This window comes from Pectinophora gossypiella, chromosome 22, assembly GCF_024362695.1.
Source record: "Pectinophora gossypiella chromosome 22, ilPecGoss1.1, whole genome shotgun sequence".
Classification (NCBI taxonomy): Eukaryota; Metazoa; Arthropoda; class Insecta; order Lepidoptera; family Gelechiidae; genus Pectinophora; species Pectinophora gossypiella.
The window spans coordinates 4,699,508-4,715,442 of record NC_065425.1 but is presented as its reverse complement, the minus strand read 5'-3'; the positions used below and the strand labels follow the sequence as shown (position 1 = coordinate 4,715,442).

The 15,935-nt window shown below is 38.5% G+C and overlaps 1 protein-coding gene across 2 annotated transcripts in view; it reads left to right on the top strand.

Annotated features, from left to right (window-relative positions):
- The first annotated feature begins 15,678 nt into the window (after positions 1 to 15,678).
- Positions 15,679 to 15,935, top strand: part of LOC126377057 (5-hydroxytryptamine receptor 1-like) — a 169,914-nt gene continuing 169,657 nt past the window's right edge. For both annotated transcript variants that reach the window (XM_050024685.1, XM_050024684.1), the window contains exon 1: positions 15,679 to 15,712. The gene's annotated coding sequence lies outside the window, so the exon portion shown is untranslated. The remainder of the gene's footprint in view (positions 15,713 to 15,935) is intronic.

Sequence of the window (15,935 nt, the reverse complement as noted above, 5' to 3'; positions counted from 1 at the left end):
AGCTTCTCGCTAACCTGTGAATATCTCGACCTATTTTTAGGCAGTTTTTTCTTGTATGCCTACTCTCTAACTCGTATATCCTCAGTATTTATTGCGATGTCACTTACACCTCATACAAGTACATACAGGTAGCCAAACAAGTACGTATGGGTGTTAGTAACACCGTAACGAATACTAAAGGGGATGATTCAGACCATGATTCTGAGTCGATATCAAGTGGAATTTCCTGTCGGAAAAGTCAAGAATAGTACTTTTTTAAATATTTTCAGTTCTATACTTCTGCGACGAAAAATTCCACTTAATATCAACTTAGAATCATGGTCTGAAACATCACTCAAAGTTTTAAGAATAAGAATAAAGTAAATTTAAGTTTTCGTTAAGATGTTACTGACACCCTGTATACTATAACCTTCCCTAACCCTTCGGGTTCACAGGCGTGATGTTACCTATATTCTATCTCTTTCAAGAAAGTTCAAAACTAATTACTAGTTAATAAGTGGTTACCTATTCTTCACTCAAACAATAAAGTTCGACAGAGTTATTAAACATAATTGCATTCTTCATAACAATTTTGACTTTAATAAGCTGTGAGGTTTGGAGTCAAAGTTCGCGTTCCTTAATAATATTGGTAACTTTTAGATTATTACGAACGAAAATTGACTTTGAAAGAATAATTATCCTGTCAAATTAAAAGAAAACAAAAAAAAACATTTTTTTTCTAAGTATTGTATAAGTCATAATGAATAAATATGAGAAAGTGAGGGTAAAAAATAAAATTCCAAAACATATTATTCATTTCAGATATACGTATATTTTGAATAAAAAGGCAGTTGTTTTAACATAACGATATTTATTGTGTTATGGTGACATTTAGCTTTTCTTCTTCTTTGTGTGGTTTGTGAGATCAATACCCGACCTCTTCAATCATGGTGTCAGGGTTATGAGCCGCTAAAGACTAGGAGTCGTGTAACTTGTGGCTTTGACTTTTGTATTCTTCTGTGACTTATGTATATTTATGTGTTCCAAACTGTAACCTGCTTGATAGCGAACTTCATCATATGCCTTATTTATAAAAAAAAAGAAGGGGAAGACCAAGAAAAGCTAACATCGTGTCTCGAAGGCGAACGTCGCGTCTTATAGGGAAGTCAGAGAATTGGCCTTCGTCACGAACGGATACCGCTACACCGACAAGAGTGTGGCTCTTAAATTAACGATGATAAAAAAAATCAAAGTTACAATGTCAAAAAAGAAAAAAAATCATTACGTGTTCGGCGTTTAATGGCTATTTAAATATGAACGAAGAACGAATTTGACTGAGCTTAAGACCAACGACTAACTTGGCTCTTGTTCTTCATAATTCATACCTCGAGTCGCTGAAAAATTTAATTCGAATTCTCGTTCCATCCCTGAGGGTTTGGGCCCAAAACTTCTCCGCCCATAATTGAAGCTAATAAAAATTTATGGCGCACAAACTGGCGCGAACTTCGTAACTGACCTTTTCTAGCGTGAGACTGGCGGGATTATATTCTTAGAAATTTTTATTTTTTTACCATTTTTTTTTTATAATTTAAACCGAATATCTCAATCTCTTTATTCAAAAATATAAAACACAGAATAATACCTCTACATAACTTAAAATATCTTACTTTAGGCATTAAAATTACAAATAATTAAAACTATACTACTAAAACTAAATTAAAAAGCTCAATTAAAGATGCTCCCTTTTATCACCTCTCGACCGAATGAGTGTTATATTTAAATGTTTTTTTTTTTCATTACTATCTTTTGTTACACTTGCACCAATGAGTTATTAATTTATCTTAACACGTGTAGTTGTTTCACAGTGGACTCGTCCGTTTTAGATGGCTGGAATAAGTAAATGGCTGGAAAAGGAAAATTAGATTTATTTTTAATGAATTTAGTCTGGCTTCTATTTTTAGTTTAAAAAATAAAACATACCATCCTCGAAGGGATAGGCATAGAATACACATCTACTCGCCAGTTGTGTATATTACTAGATTAGCATTTTATAATAATATATCTTTGACTCACGTGCTGTGCGGTGAAGGAAAACATCGTGAAGAAACCCACATTCCCGAGAAATGCATTTTCCGAGGTATGTTACCTAACCTGTATTAGGCTGGTTTTCCTTTCATAGGTTGGAAGGTCAGACAGGCAATCGCTTCTGTATAAAACCGGACCTGTCAAATCTTCGGATTAGTTAAGCGGACCCTGTGAAAAACGGGATAATGCTAGGAAGATGATGATGATGAATTTATCTTTGACTTAGTCATAGCTTCTACTCCGTGGTATCTGCCTACCCCAACGTTTAATGGTATTCTATTTTTAACTATGCATTTGCAAATATAATATTGAACAATATAGATTGACTAAGGCCTAAGCAATAATAGACTAAGTGAACCTAGTACGCAGGTCACGTCGAAGTCAATTGTTTTTACGGTCGATTGTCAGCTAAGTGCGCGTGCGTAGGTAGGATGGCGATATAGTGAACGATTTTATCGTTATTTGCCCATTTGCAATTAGCTGTTTGGTTCCTTTCATCAATATTAAATATGTCTATGTTTTATTGTGTCCTAACACATTATCATCACGCATCACGCCTCTATCACCAAAGGGGTAGGCAGAGGTCTTCTGCTCTTATATACCACGGCTATCTTCTACTCGTAATCGGAAGAATTTCTGAGAAACGTACCTATTTACTTGTTTCATACTTTTAAGGCGTGATTTTTCTGTAGTCGGACTTTGAGGTTGATGGGGTTGGTAATCCACACGATAGAAGAAGAGGTGAAATTGTTTTTATATTCTGTTCTGTGTACAATAAACTGTTAAATAAATAAATAAACATTCTGCTACCGTTCGTCGCTGTACTTTAACGCAGGCGCGGATTAAAAAACTCTTTAACACCCAGTTTATGCTATCTAAAATGAAAATAAAACTTGTTATTCTTTCCTTATGCAGGTGAGAGCTTATTTAAATGCTAATTTCATAGACACCGAAGCGTATAAATTTGCTTGAAACGACAGAACTGCACATTTTGTATTTTTACAGTATGAAACGTGAACGTATTTTTCAAATATACGTAATTCTGGGTTCACGTCAAATCTAAAATTAATTCACGTCCAAAAACTATCCTTCTTTGGTTTTCTCTTTATCATTTTATGAACTGGTAGGATTTGAGCCACGATAGGTGATGAATGGAATTAAAAAAGCCGGTCAAGTGCGAATCCCACTCACAAATTCAAATTCAAATTCAAAAATATCTTTATTCAGTAGGTAACATAGTTACACTTTGAATCATAATTTTTTACATAACGAACGTCTCATCCGCCTAAAACTACTGCAGCTTCTCACAACCTGTATAGCCGGGGAAAAGAAGCTGCAAGAAAAACGTCGGCACAGGTCCCTAGACGTTCTTTAAAAAAATAAACATAAAATATTGTTATACAATTGAGAAATTTAGCTGCCTAATACATTCATATCTTCTACATAATCACTAACTTTATAATACCTTTTTTGTAAAGTTGCTGTTTAACTACTGTCTTAAAACAGTTGAAAGGCAAATTCTGAAAGTCAATGGGAATCTTATTGTAAATTACGCACACCGAGGGTTCCGAAGCTTTGACTTGGTTCTTTCGAAAAAAGCGTTCCGAATTTGATACCGGTATGATAGCCTGGGCCTCTTCCGACTCTGTTACTTACATCAGCTTCATGAATCCGTTTCGTAGGGCGCTTGAGTTGAGGTTTGGCCACTAGCATCGATAGGTGTGTGATAGGCTCTGTTGACAATTGCAACATAAAAATACCTTTAAAAAAGCTTATAAAAAATATTAATTCTTTACTTTTTTAATTAATCTTTAATTCATCGATCTCTCTCTTATTGTCGGACGTGTTTGTAACCTTTGTAATTACCCACTTAAATAGAATTATATGCGAAGTGGCAAAACAATCAGCGTTTCTTTACTACAGTCTACGAGTGGTGAAATAATCAATCCACACACATTTTAACAGGCTCTATGTACGAAATGAAATAACAAAAAATGCCTCTGCCTTGACACCACGGCGCCCCGTCTCGACACCGCAACGCCCCCGCCGCGACACCACGGCGTTCGCGCCTCGACACTGCAACGCCATCGCCGCGACACCACGGCGCCCCCGTCTCGACACCGCAACGCCCCGCCGCGACACCACGGCGCCCCAGTGTCGACACCGCGACGCCTCCGCCGCGACACCACGGCGCCCCCGTCTCGACAGCGCAACGCCCCCGCCGCGACACCACGGCGCCCCCGTATCGACACCGCAACACCCCCACCGTGACACCACGGCGTTCTCGCTTCGACACTGCAACGCCCCCGCCGCGACACCACGGCGCCCTCGTCTCGACACCGCAACGCCTCCGCTGCAACACCAGGGCGCCCCCGTCTCGACACCGCAACGCCCCCGCCGCGACACCACGGCGCCCCCGTCTCTACACCGCAACGCCCCCGCCGCGTCACCACGGCGCCCCCGTCTCTACACCGCAACGCCCCCACCGCGACACCACGGCGTTCTCGCTTCGACACTGCAACGCCCCCGCCGCGACACCACGGCGCCCCCGTCTCGACACCGCAACGCCCCCGCCGCGACACCAGGGCGCCCCCGTCTTGACACCGCAACGCCCCCGCCGCAACACCACGGCGCCCCCGTCTCTACACCGCAACGCCTCCGCCGCGACACCACGGCGCCCTCGTCTCGACACCGCAACGCCCCCGCCGCGACACTGCAATGCCCCCGCCTAGACACCGCGGCGCCTCCGCCTAGAAACCGCGACGCCCTCGCCTTAACTCCGCCGCGCCTCCGCCTCAACTCTTGAATTTAGATCGTGTGAGCGACGCGCTTTAGTCTGCTTTCACCTATCGACGCGAGAAACTTAAGCCCCATTAGCAGTAAATGCGCCATTATTCCAAGCTAGAATATTTTAAAAGGCATGAATAATGTTACTAATTTGGCTACTAGCCCAATAGTCTCTACTAACCCTCAGATACTGTAGAGCAGTAAAGTGGAGATTTTGTTTGCTTCATTATCATAATCTGTTCTCTAGTGTAGGTATAACGCAGGCTATTCCTTTGTGCTATCCAATATCTTTATATCCATACTACGTCTCATCACTAATTTAAGAGCCCTGCTCTTGTCGGTGTAGCATTCCCCATGCTACTTTTTTAGGGAAAAATAGGGCATTGGTTTCCCTCTTGCTTTGCGTCAATACTCTGACGCGAGTGGGATGACGCCCAGAGTAGTCTATTTCAAAGCTGTATTAGGACTCGTGCTCTCCGCCTCTGAATAGTACTGACAGTTACTGCTACTATGAAACAAATAATAAAGGAAATAAAATAATAAATATTATTTCCCATTAGTGTTGGTACATCAAATACCACTCTACTTAATACAATCTTGATACACCACTTTCGCTTCCTCTCAGTGTCGCAATGTCTAAAAGAATAGAAAAATAAAAGTAGAAATTAGATTATAAAAAGTCTTTCAATAAAGCTACGTATAAAACGTCAAAAATAAGACATGCTTAGAGTTATGAGAGTTAAATAAAATCAGCGATTTGAGTTATCGATTACGACTTTTCAAAGGCGGAATCGGCTTAAGCTGTTAAAAGTTAGACATCAACGTTATTGTTGGCCACACTTTGTGGGCCGAGTTTGAGGCCTAACTTTTAATGGCAGTCTTTGAAGCATACATCTGGGTACTTCATTTAATTCTGACTCATTTGAAAAATAATTATACCTATATTAATTAAGAATCTCTTTATATCGTGTGATTGTGAGGTAGATTACCAACCCCATCAACCCTGTTGTCAGGGTTACTATTGAGCCGCCAAAAGCCCCTGACATGACGACTACTAACTTATTAGTAAGTAGTAATCGGGACCTACGGCAGTGAGACGTGGCCGCTTACTATGGGTCTCGTGAGGAGGCTCGGTGTCGCTCAGCGGGCAATGGAGAGAGCTATGCTCGGTATTTCCCTGCTCGATCGAATCAGAAATGAGGAGATCCGCAGGAGAACTAAAGTCACCGACATAGCTCGAAGAATTGCAAAGCTGAAGTGGCAGTGGGCAGGACACATAGCGAGGAGAACCGATGGCCGATGGGGCGGAAAGGTTCTGGAATGGCGACCACGTGTCGGACGACGCTCAGTGGGTAGGCCCGCTACAAGGTGGACCGACGATCTGGTGAAGGTCGCGGGAAGCCGCTGGATGCGGGCAGCGCAGGACCGATCGTCGTGGAGATCCTTGGGGGAGGCCTATGCCCAGCAGTGGGCGTCATACGGCTGATGATGATGAATCGGGACCAACGGCTTAACGTGCCTTCCGAAGCACAGATCATCTTACTTTCAGACAATCAGGTGATCAGCCTGTGATGTCCTATATCCAAACTAGGGATCACAAAGTGATTTTCGTGATGTGTCCCCACCGGTACTTCTTGTACGGGGTGTAAGTGATATTATAACGAATATTGGGATGGATGATTCAGGGCATTATTTTGAGTATCAAGTGGAATTTTCCATCGCAAAAGTGAAGAATAGAAAATAATTAAAAAAAAAACACGAAAGATCCACTTGATTTTATTTTAGAGGTAGAATCATGGTCTGAATCATCCCCTTCAGTATTACTATGTCACTTACACCCTGTATACACCTGCTCTTCGCCAGCTATTTATAAGTTCCATGTAATAGAGGCCGAGCCTATTGCCATTAACCGGGCTCAAATCCTGGAAACTACTGCATTCCATCTGCATTAAAGAAAGAAAGAAAGAAAGAAAGAAAGAAAGAAAGAAAGAAAGAAAGAAAGAAAGAAAGAAAGAAAGAAAGAAAGAAAGAAAGAAAGAAAGAAAGAAAGAAAGAAAGAAAGAAAGAAAGAAAGAAAGAAAGAAAGAAAGAAAGAAAGAAAGAAAGAAAGAAAGAAAGAAAGAAAGAAAGAAAGAAAGAAAGAAAGAAAGAAAGAAAGAAAGAAAGAAAGAAAGAAAGAAAGAAAGAAAGAAAGAAAGAAAGAATCGTTTATTATAAAGGGACACCACAGTTACAAATATAAAACAAATATATAATTTAAAACACGGAGTAACACACAACTTACAATCAAACAAAACACATAATAAAAACAACATACACGAGAAATAGAAATAATTGAGTGTATGGACTGGTCAACGATGGTGGTGGTGTCCTTTATAAAAGGGCCTCACTCAGCATAAGCCGCGGCGCGAGCCACGACGCTGGTATTCTGTGGACCCTGCTAAGTGAGGCACGGAAGCCGTGTCTCCCACAAATACAACTTGAATGGATACATAATAATATTTACTTATACTATGAAAACAAAGTAGTTTACAAAAACATATATTAAAAGCGTGTGTGTGTACAGTGTATCTACAAATACATGAAAGAAATACAATAATACTTACAAAACAATACATATAAAACGATGAAATAAACAAATAAATAAAGTTAGAAATGTTAGAATGTGTTTCATTATCTAATGCAATCCAATTATCTATGATACAAACATTAATTCAAACTCATAAAGTTGAATTTAAGTGGTTTAGTGCCTGTGCCCGGACTCGAAACCGGGACACTACGATGTAAGTCACGTGGTATTCGAAATTTGTCTATGCGATTTTTTTTTATTCTGATATGAAGTAGTGTTGCCGAAAAATCGATAGTTTTACTATCGATAGTAAACAGCCAAAATCATCTACCCAACCGATAGGCCTATCGATAGTATCGATACTATCGATAGTTCTGTACGATCGATAGTGACCTTAATTTCGATAGTATTGAATGTAGCATTGTGTGGAACAGTTTACACCATTTAAAGCTCGTATTTAATATATTTTATATTACGTGGGTGTTTTTGCAGTGGATATTTGGTTTTGAAGTAGGCAATTCTCTAAACTTAAAAAAAACACTGTTAAGTGGAGTGGATAGGATTTTTTTTATAATACTATCGAAATTAAGGTCACTATCGATCATACAAAACTATCGATAGTATCGATAGCTTGCGCAATATCGAAGAGCGATATTATCGATAGTATCGATAGTATTGATAGATTTTTGTTTTTCCACTATCGATACTATCGATAGTATCGATACTATCGATTAATTATCGATACTATCGTTTTTTGGTAAACTATCGATAGTTCGATCGAAAACTATCGATAGGGCACTATCGAGCGGCAACACTAATATGAAGTCCTTAGAAGGATTTGATGAACTTTTTTATTATTTTTTTTTTAACGGTATGGTGACAGGTAATTAATTAGCTTTTTTTTTGACGTGACTTATTGTAGATTTGCCGCAGATGGCATTAACTACTTGGCCGGACATATGGGGAGCGCTGAAGGCCCTACCCGGTACAACAATAGGCCTGAGGGTGCCCAGTTGGGCGCGAACCTCGGCTCAGGGCGTCGTCGGGCGTGGACTATGGGGTAATTAATTAGCCCATAGTCCATAATAATAAAACAATCCATATTAAACAAAAATCCATAATAGTAATAAAAAAAAATGTGTAATAGAAATGGTACCACTCCCCGGAAACTTCATACAAACAACTTCGTTTTACACAGACACTACACATTGATTATCGTACACGCGCATCTGTGTGTGTGACGTTTAACACTATACGATTCAAGTCTAAACTATGTTCGAGCGAAACTAGTGAGGTAAACCTAGCTCAGACGTTGGTGGGGAGCTGAGTGTTGCCGTTCTATAAGTAGTACCCCGGCCCCGGCTCCGGGTTCGAATCCCGGTGGGGGCATATCACAAAAATCACTTTGTGATCCCTAGTTTGGTTAGGACATTACAGGCTGATCACCTGATTGTCCGAAAGTAAGATGATCCGTGCTTCGGAAGGCACGTTAAGCCGTTGGTCCCGGTTACTATTTACTAATGTAAGTGAGTAATCGTTACATGAGCCATGTCAGGGGCCGTTGGCGGCTCAATTATAACCCTGACACCAGGGTTGATGAGGTTGGTATTCTACCTCACAACCCACACGATAAGAAGAAGAAGATAAGTAGTACCCATTATTGCTTATTCTATGATGGCACTAAGCTCACGATTATACGGGATATATCCATCAGAGGTACATCCATCGCAAGTTGAACTAAGTATCCACACATCACCAAGCTTTCTGTTAGACCAATGTGATAGGTGGTGAGCTGTATCGCCGTCTATAACGGTACTTAATTACAATTTATAAATAGAAACACAATAAGCTTTGGACCCTACACAACTAGTCCATTTCAAGAACTTTGTTCAAATAAAATACAAAACGTATTATAAAGTGAATTATTTTCCATGTAAAGGTGGCTTTTAATGAAAATCCTTTGTGAATATTGAATTCTTAGAAAGCTATTTTAATTATAATATTATTTTTCGCTCGTTATTTATCAGGAAAAATGTATTTTCTATTTTTAACAATATTATTTATACATTACTCAAATACATATAATAAGGCCGCCTATTGTGCTTATTTTTATTCGTATGTTTATGTCCTTTGTATATATTGTTGTGCAATAAAGTATTCATAAACATAATCATACTTAATCATTTATTTGCCATTGAAAAGGGTACATTACACTAGCAGCACATCTCTTAATATTGATTGATTGATGTAATTGTGTTCTTGTGTGTCACCAATTTGTTTCTCAAACGGGGAGCGCTGGTTCAAATCCCGATACGGAACTTATGACAGTGCCAATGAGTTATTAATTCATATTTCGTGCAATTTTCCCTCACCACTTATCACGTTGGTCTAACAGAAAGCATGGAAGATGACAACGAAAGGCTCGCTCCTATTACCTACCTATATGAGACTTAAACATAGCTGGCGAGAAGTGAATGTATTTACTACAGAAATCGTCTTACCCCTTCGGGCACAGGCGTGATGCTGTTTTGTTATGTGTTATGTGACGTAACAGTTTAGATATCGTAAAATCAAGGTCATTTGTTTTCTAGTTGTTACACAGTTATATAGTCATATACAATTCTCATCAAAAAAATCGAAACACTTCCGTTTTCATTGTTTCTGTCCGAATTTAACACAAAAAAGAATTCATACGATGAAAAAAAATACATAAATGTATAGCTGGCAGTTTGGCCATTACAATAATAAGCGAAAATTCTAAATTCAAAATTAGAATTTCATTTGTTTATCTTATAAACGAAATGAATCACTGTTTTGAGACAAATGTGTGTTTAGGGTTGGAGTACATTTAGCGTTTAAAAACTAAAAATTGGCGCCTATCCTTAAACTTTTTGTTTTTTATTTCAATACTGTGACTTTGGGACGTCTGAAAAAAGGTTTTTTTTCTAAAACGTATGGATACTTCGCCCACAGAAGCCGCCCAAGTTGTGGCATTGCTGGATTCTGGCCTTAGTCAGCGTGTTGTGGCTGCAAGACTGCATCTAAGCCTGTCATCTGTTCATAGAGTCTATAAACGTTATCGGGAGACTGGTTTGTTCACGCGCCGTTCAGGATCTGGCAGGAATCGGGTCACTTCTGAGCGAGATGATCGATTTATTGTAACAACTTCTTTAAAAAATCGACGCCTTAACGCTTTTCAACTGCAGCAGCGGCTTCGTGTTGTACGAAGGGTGGCTGTAAGTGACTCTACAATTAGAAGAAGGTTGAAGAATCGTGGACTGGTACCGCATAAGCCAGCAAATGGGCCGAAATTAACTGCAGAACATCGAAGAGCGCGCCTTAACTTTGCACGTGAGCACCTAAATTGGTCATACCTACAGTGGAGCAAAGTTCTCTTTTCTGATGAGTGTAAAATTATGCTGTATGGTAACGACGGAAGGAACAAGGTCTACAGAAGAGACGGAGAACGCTATGCACAATGCTGCATTGAAGAAAAGGTCAGCTATGGTGGCGGTTCATGGACGGTTTGGGGAGGAATCAGCGCCGACGGTAAGACAGAGCTTGCTTTCGTGTCTGGGCCACGTCTGCCTGCACTAAACTGTCATCGGTACGTCGAAGAGTGTCTCGAGCCTCATGTGATGCCCTATGCACATTTTATTGGCAACGGCTTCATATTCATGCACGACAATGCTAGGGCTCACACCGCGGGCGTCGTACGAGATTATCTTAACGAAGTCGATATCTCTATTATGGAATGGCCAGCAAGAAGCCCGGACATGAATCCCATTGAACATCTGTGGGATGAATTAAAGAGACGAATTCGAGCAAGAGATCCTGCCCCATAAACACTTAGCCAGCTGCAAGATGCAATCCAAGAGGAATGGGACAATATACCACAGCATGTGATCGTGACTCTCATCCGATCGATGAAGAACCGTATGGAAGCAGTAATTAGAGCTCGGGGAGGGAATACAAGTTATTAAATAAACGTTTTTTAGCTTTTTTTTTCATTTACGTGTGTTGTTTTATCCATTTCCTTTATACTCCATACGGAATAAAAATGACTCATTAACAAAATACGAAACCTATGAAAAATTCATTTAAATTTAGAACATTAACATTAAGATTTGATAAGCTCATATTACTCACTATTAAACGACATTTAACATTTATTCCTAAATGTACACATTTTTCTGATAATCCTGACAAAACGTAAACTTGCAAGGTGTTTCGATTTTTTTGATGAGAAGTGTATTATACAGTCATAATGGCCCCGATTTCTGCAGACGTGTCATAATTTTAAGTTTATACCTGTCATTTTCTTATCCGCCGAATTGGAAAGGCACGGGTGATTGAAAACATGATAATTTTAAAATGAATTAATAAAATAGGCATCTCGCGCATAATATGCCATCCGGTTGACATGTGCTGTCAACTTAATTCTGTCGGATTATTGACCAACATATAACATTTTGGAAGGGGTTTTTACATTTCCACCTGAAATGACGTGTGTTCCATAAATTTTATGTCTTTCGATTACCCGTCCCTTACTTTTTCAGGGGATAAGAAAATGACAGGTATAACTTAAAGTAAAATTTGATGGTAGTGTAGGTTACTTTGTGTAGGTTACTTTTGATATCAAATCTTTTTATTTAGAATATTTTTACTTTTTTATACGATATTAATATATTCGTTAATTTATTTTAGTTTAATAATCAAATATCTTCTTGTCGTTATTATTTGCATGTTATAATTTTCATACCTAAAAACGTTGACCTAATGCTAAATGCTGACCATCTGCAAACTGTACCTACCATTTTTAAGGCGAATAAATGAATTATGAATTGTTTTTCAATTTATCCTTTTTACTCGTAGTTTTTACTTCTGACATATGTAAGATTGGAATTACATGCATAAATCTAAATTGCTGAATTATTTCTCAAAATAACACACTTTAGTTCCACAGTACAGGAATCAGTACCATTATACAGTCGTTAAGGCGATCCTATATGACGTAGATTTATACCATTCATAAAACTTACATTTGGGACATAAACTACAGTAATGTGGTCTGATATGCTGAATGCATTCTGAATGCATTTCGTTTCAACTTGAAATACGTTTAAAACGCGCAGTAGCATGCAGTCTTTACGTTCATTTCATTTTAATGGTTATTATTTATTAACTTTATTCTTAATATGACTGGTTTTTAATGAGAGTCGTGCAGAATCGTACCGTATAATATAATTATATTATAATCTTTAGATGAGTCATGTCAGCATTATATACTTGATGGGGTAGCCCAAAGTTGATGGGGTCGCCTAGAGTTTATGGGGTCGGTTATTGATCTCACAACTCATACATAGATGAGAGCGGACGATATCAAAATGTTTTTTTTTTACTTTGAGTTATGGATCAATTACTTGGCTGGATTTAAAATGGATGTATCAGGATCGTAGTAGGTACCTACCTAATTGAAATTTCGTGTCTTTCACCTAACCCAATGGGAAATAAGCATGATCTTAACTATGCACATCCTTTGTTTCGTAAGTATGCACAATTAAGTGTTTTTGTATTGTACAAAACAAAACCGTTTATTAATATTTTATGGCGCTTTTTTATTGTAAAAAAAACAAATATCTATAAGTATATATAAATATAGCTCATAATATATTTATTACCTACTTGCTTAGGTCTCTGTAAGTCGTTTCCTCGCCTCGTTAATAAACAGAGGCGGCAGGGTCGATTGTTACAAGAAGGAGGTAGGGTTGTCGCTTCTACATAAAATTGTTCAATAGCGATTGATGAATGTGGAGGAAGCAAGAGAAGTGTGTCAGGATCGAAGCAAATGTAATTCTATAGTCTCTGCTTACCCCGGTGGGAAATAGGCGTGAGTTTATATATGTACGTACAATATAAAATCCAAGTGTACAAAATAAAATAGAGTTATAGTGTAAAAATGAAATTTTAAAATAATAATATGATAAAAATAGATCGTAAAATACAATACAATGCTATAAATTGCAGCCACTGACTAAGAATAGGACTGGAGATATCCTCACATACTCTTTGAAGTATAGCCTTTTTGGTTACCCTCAGCTTAGACCAGAAGGACGCAACAAGCGCTTTGATCACGGCACTGAAACATGCCCGACGCGCTACACCAAGGTGGATGTCGCATCAGGATACGAAAGACATTTAACTATTACCTGCCTGGCCTGTGGGTCAGCTATACGCAGAAGGCATACAGCGCGCTACGTGTGCAGTACAATGATGCGCTCAGGATACTGTTTGGACTTCCGCGATTCTGTAGCGCTTCTCTAATGTTTGCTGAAGCGAGGATAGACTGCTTCTATACAATAATGAGGAAGAGAGGCGCCTCGACCCTAAATCGAATGTGTACGAGTTCGAACAGTATCCTGGGTGTGCTGGTCGGCAGGTGGGACGCGCCTATGTTCGCGCGGTGGATGCGATTGCACACATCTAGCAATCGTTAAAAGAATGTATCAATATCGTTAATTTATTTTGTGTCTTCTACTAACAATAGGTTAAGACTGCATTTTTTACTAACAACTATGGATTGTAAATCTGAAAATAAATGATTATTATTGTTATTATTATTAAAAAAAAATAACAAAGAAAATATTTGTTACCCCTGCCGACATCAGAATGCGTAACATTCTTAAGGAGCAGAAACAGGTCAAGTGTGAGCGCTGCTCGAGTGCCGGGGTTCGGTATGAAATAAACACGGCCTTAGCATAAAGAAATCTCTTTTAAGTGGTCTGGACGTAATATTTATAATAGAGTAGGTTGGAGAAAAAAAATCGTTATTTAGGCACACCCCGGATATTTCATACAAACAACCTCGTTATACACAGACACTACACATTGAAGTTATCGTACACGCGCATCTGTGTGTGTGACGTCTGGCGCCCATACGATTGAGAAGACCAAAGTAACACAGAGGTGAGGTAATCCTAGCTCAGTCGCTGGTGGGGAGCGGAGAATTTCCGTTCTATACGTAGTATTATTCTTTATGCTGAGATACGAGTACAACTTAAAATAAAATCAGGTGGTGTTGTGCTGTGGTCCAGTAGTTGAGCATTAGGCTTACGATTGGGAGGTCTCGGGTTCGAATGCCGGTGGCGACATATGACAATAAATCACTTTGTGATTTCAAATTAAGTTAGGACATTGCAGGCTGGTCACCCGATTGTCCGAAGGTAAGTTGATCCGTGCTTCGGAAGGTACGTAAAGCCGTTGGTCCCGGTTACTACGTATAGAAGATTAAACTTGCAACTTATGCCAGTTTTTTTGTAGTGCCACGTGACTAATAATAAGTGACCTTTTCTGAACTGACTCTCAGTTTAGTTAGTTACATGATATTTGTCATTGTCAGCTTACTATAATACTAGTTGACGTCATTTGTAGGCATTACTTTTAAAAGACGTATCTTTGTTTTAAATTGTTATTTCGTTAAAAAAATTTAAAAACGTTTGAAAAAACATTTTTAAATTTAATTAATTTTTAAATAAATTGAATTTTGATTGTTAAATTTGTGTGCAATAGGGGCGTATATATATAAGCTGATTATGTTATTTTATATCACTACATAGTATAAAACAAAGTCGTTTTTTTGTCCTATGTACGCTTAAATCTTGAAACTACGCAAGGGATTTTGATGCGGTTTTTTAATAGATAGAGTGATTCAAAAGGAAGGTTTATAATATGTATAATAACATCCATTTCAATAGTGGATAAATACTGTTGTTTTTGAGGTTTTTAATGTGATAATTTTAAATAATTGATACCGTAAATAATTTTATTTTTTCCTCAGCATTGCACCCGAGCGAAGCCGGGGCGGGTCACTAATAATAAAATAATAATAAAAATAAGTTTATTTCTCACTCACAATTACAGTAAAAACTTAACTTAGTACTACTCACAGTGTACATGTTTCTATTGTGAGAGAGACTGGTGTCCATACTAGACGGAATGCCTGTGTTACGGATCACCAGGCTCTCTTCCTCCCTATTTTCATAGTACATGGCAAGGCATTGTTATAGAAATAAGACTCTTTAAAATTTATACTAGTTATATTAATAATAATACATTACGTTACATTATTCATCAAATTAGAAGGTTAAACGAAGGAAAATCTGTACAGCGCCATCTATATTGATTTTGAGGAACGTAGTTTAGAAAGAACCTCATTTATTAAATGTCACGTGGTTAATAATTATTCTTCTTTATTTTTCAGGTACAATGCCGACCTCATGAAGCGATGTAAATGTAAGTAATCTTACTATTTTACATACATACATACATAAATAAACTCACGCCCGTAATCCCTAATGGGGTGGGCAGAGCCACAAGTAATCAAAGACAACTTGCAGCCACTGTTGATACGATGTCGTAAGCTGGATTAATGAACCTTATGGTGATAAGGGATCAGCCTATCGCCCATAACATTAGTCCATCATGTTAGATGACACAATCCCTCTGTCGGTTTTTA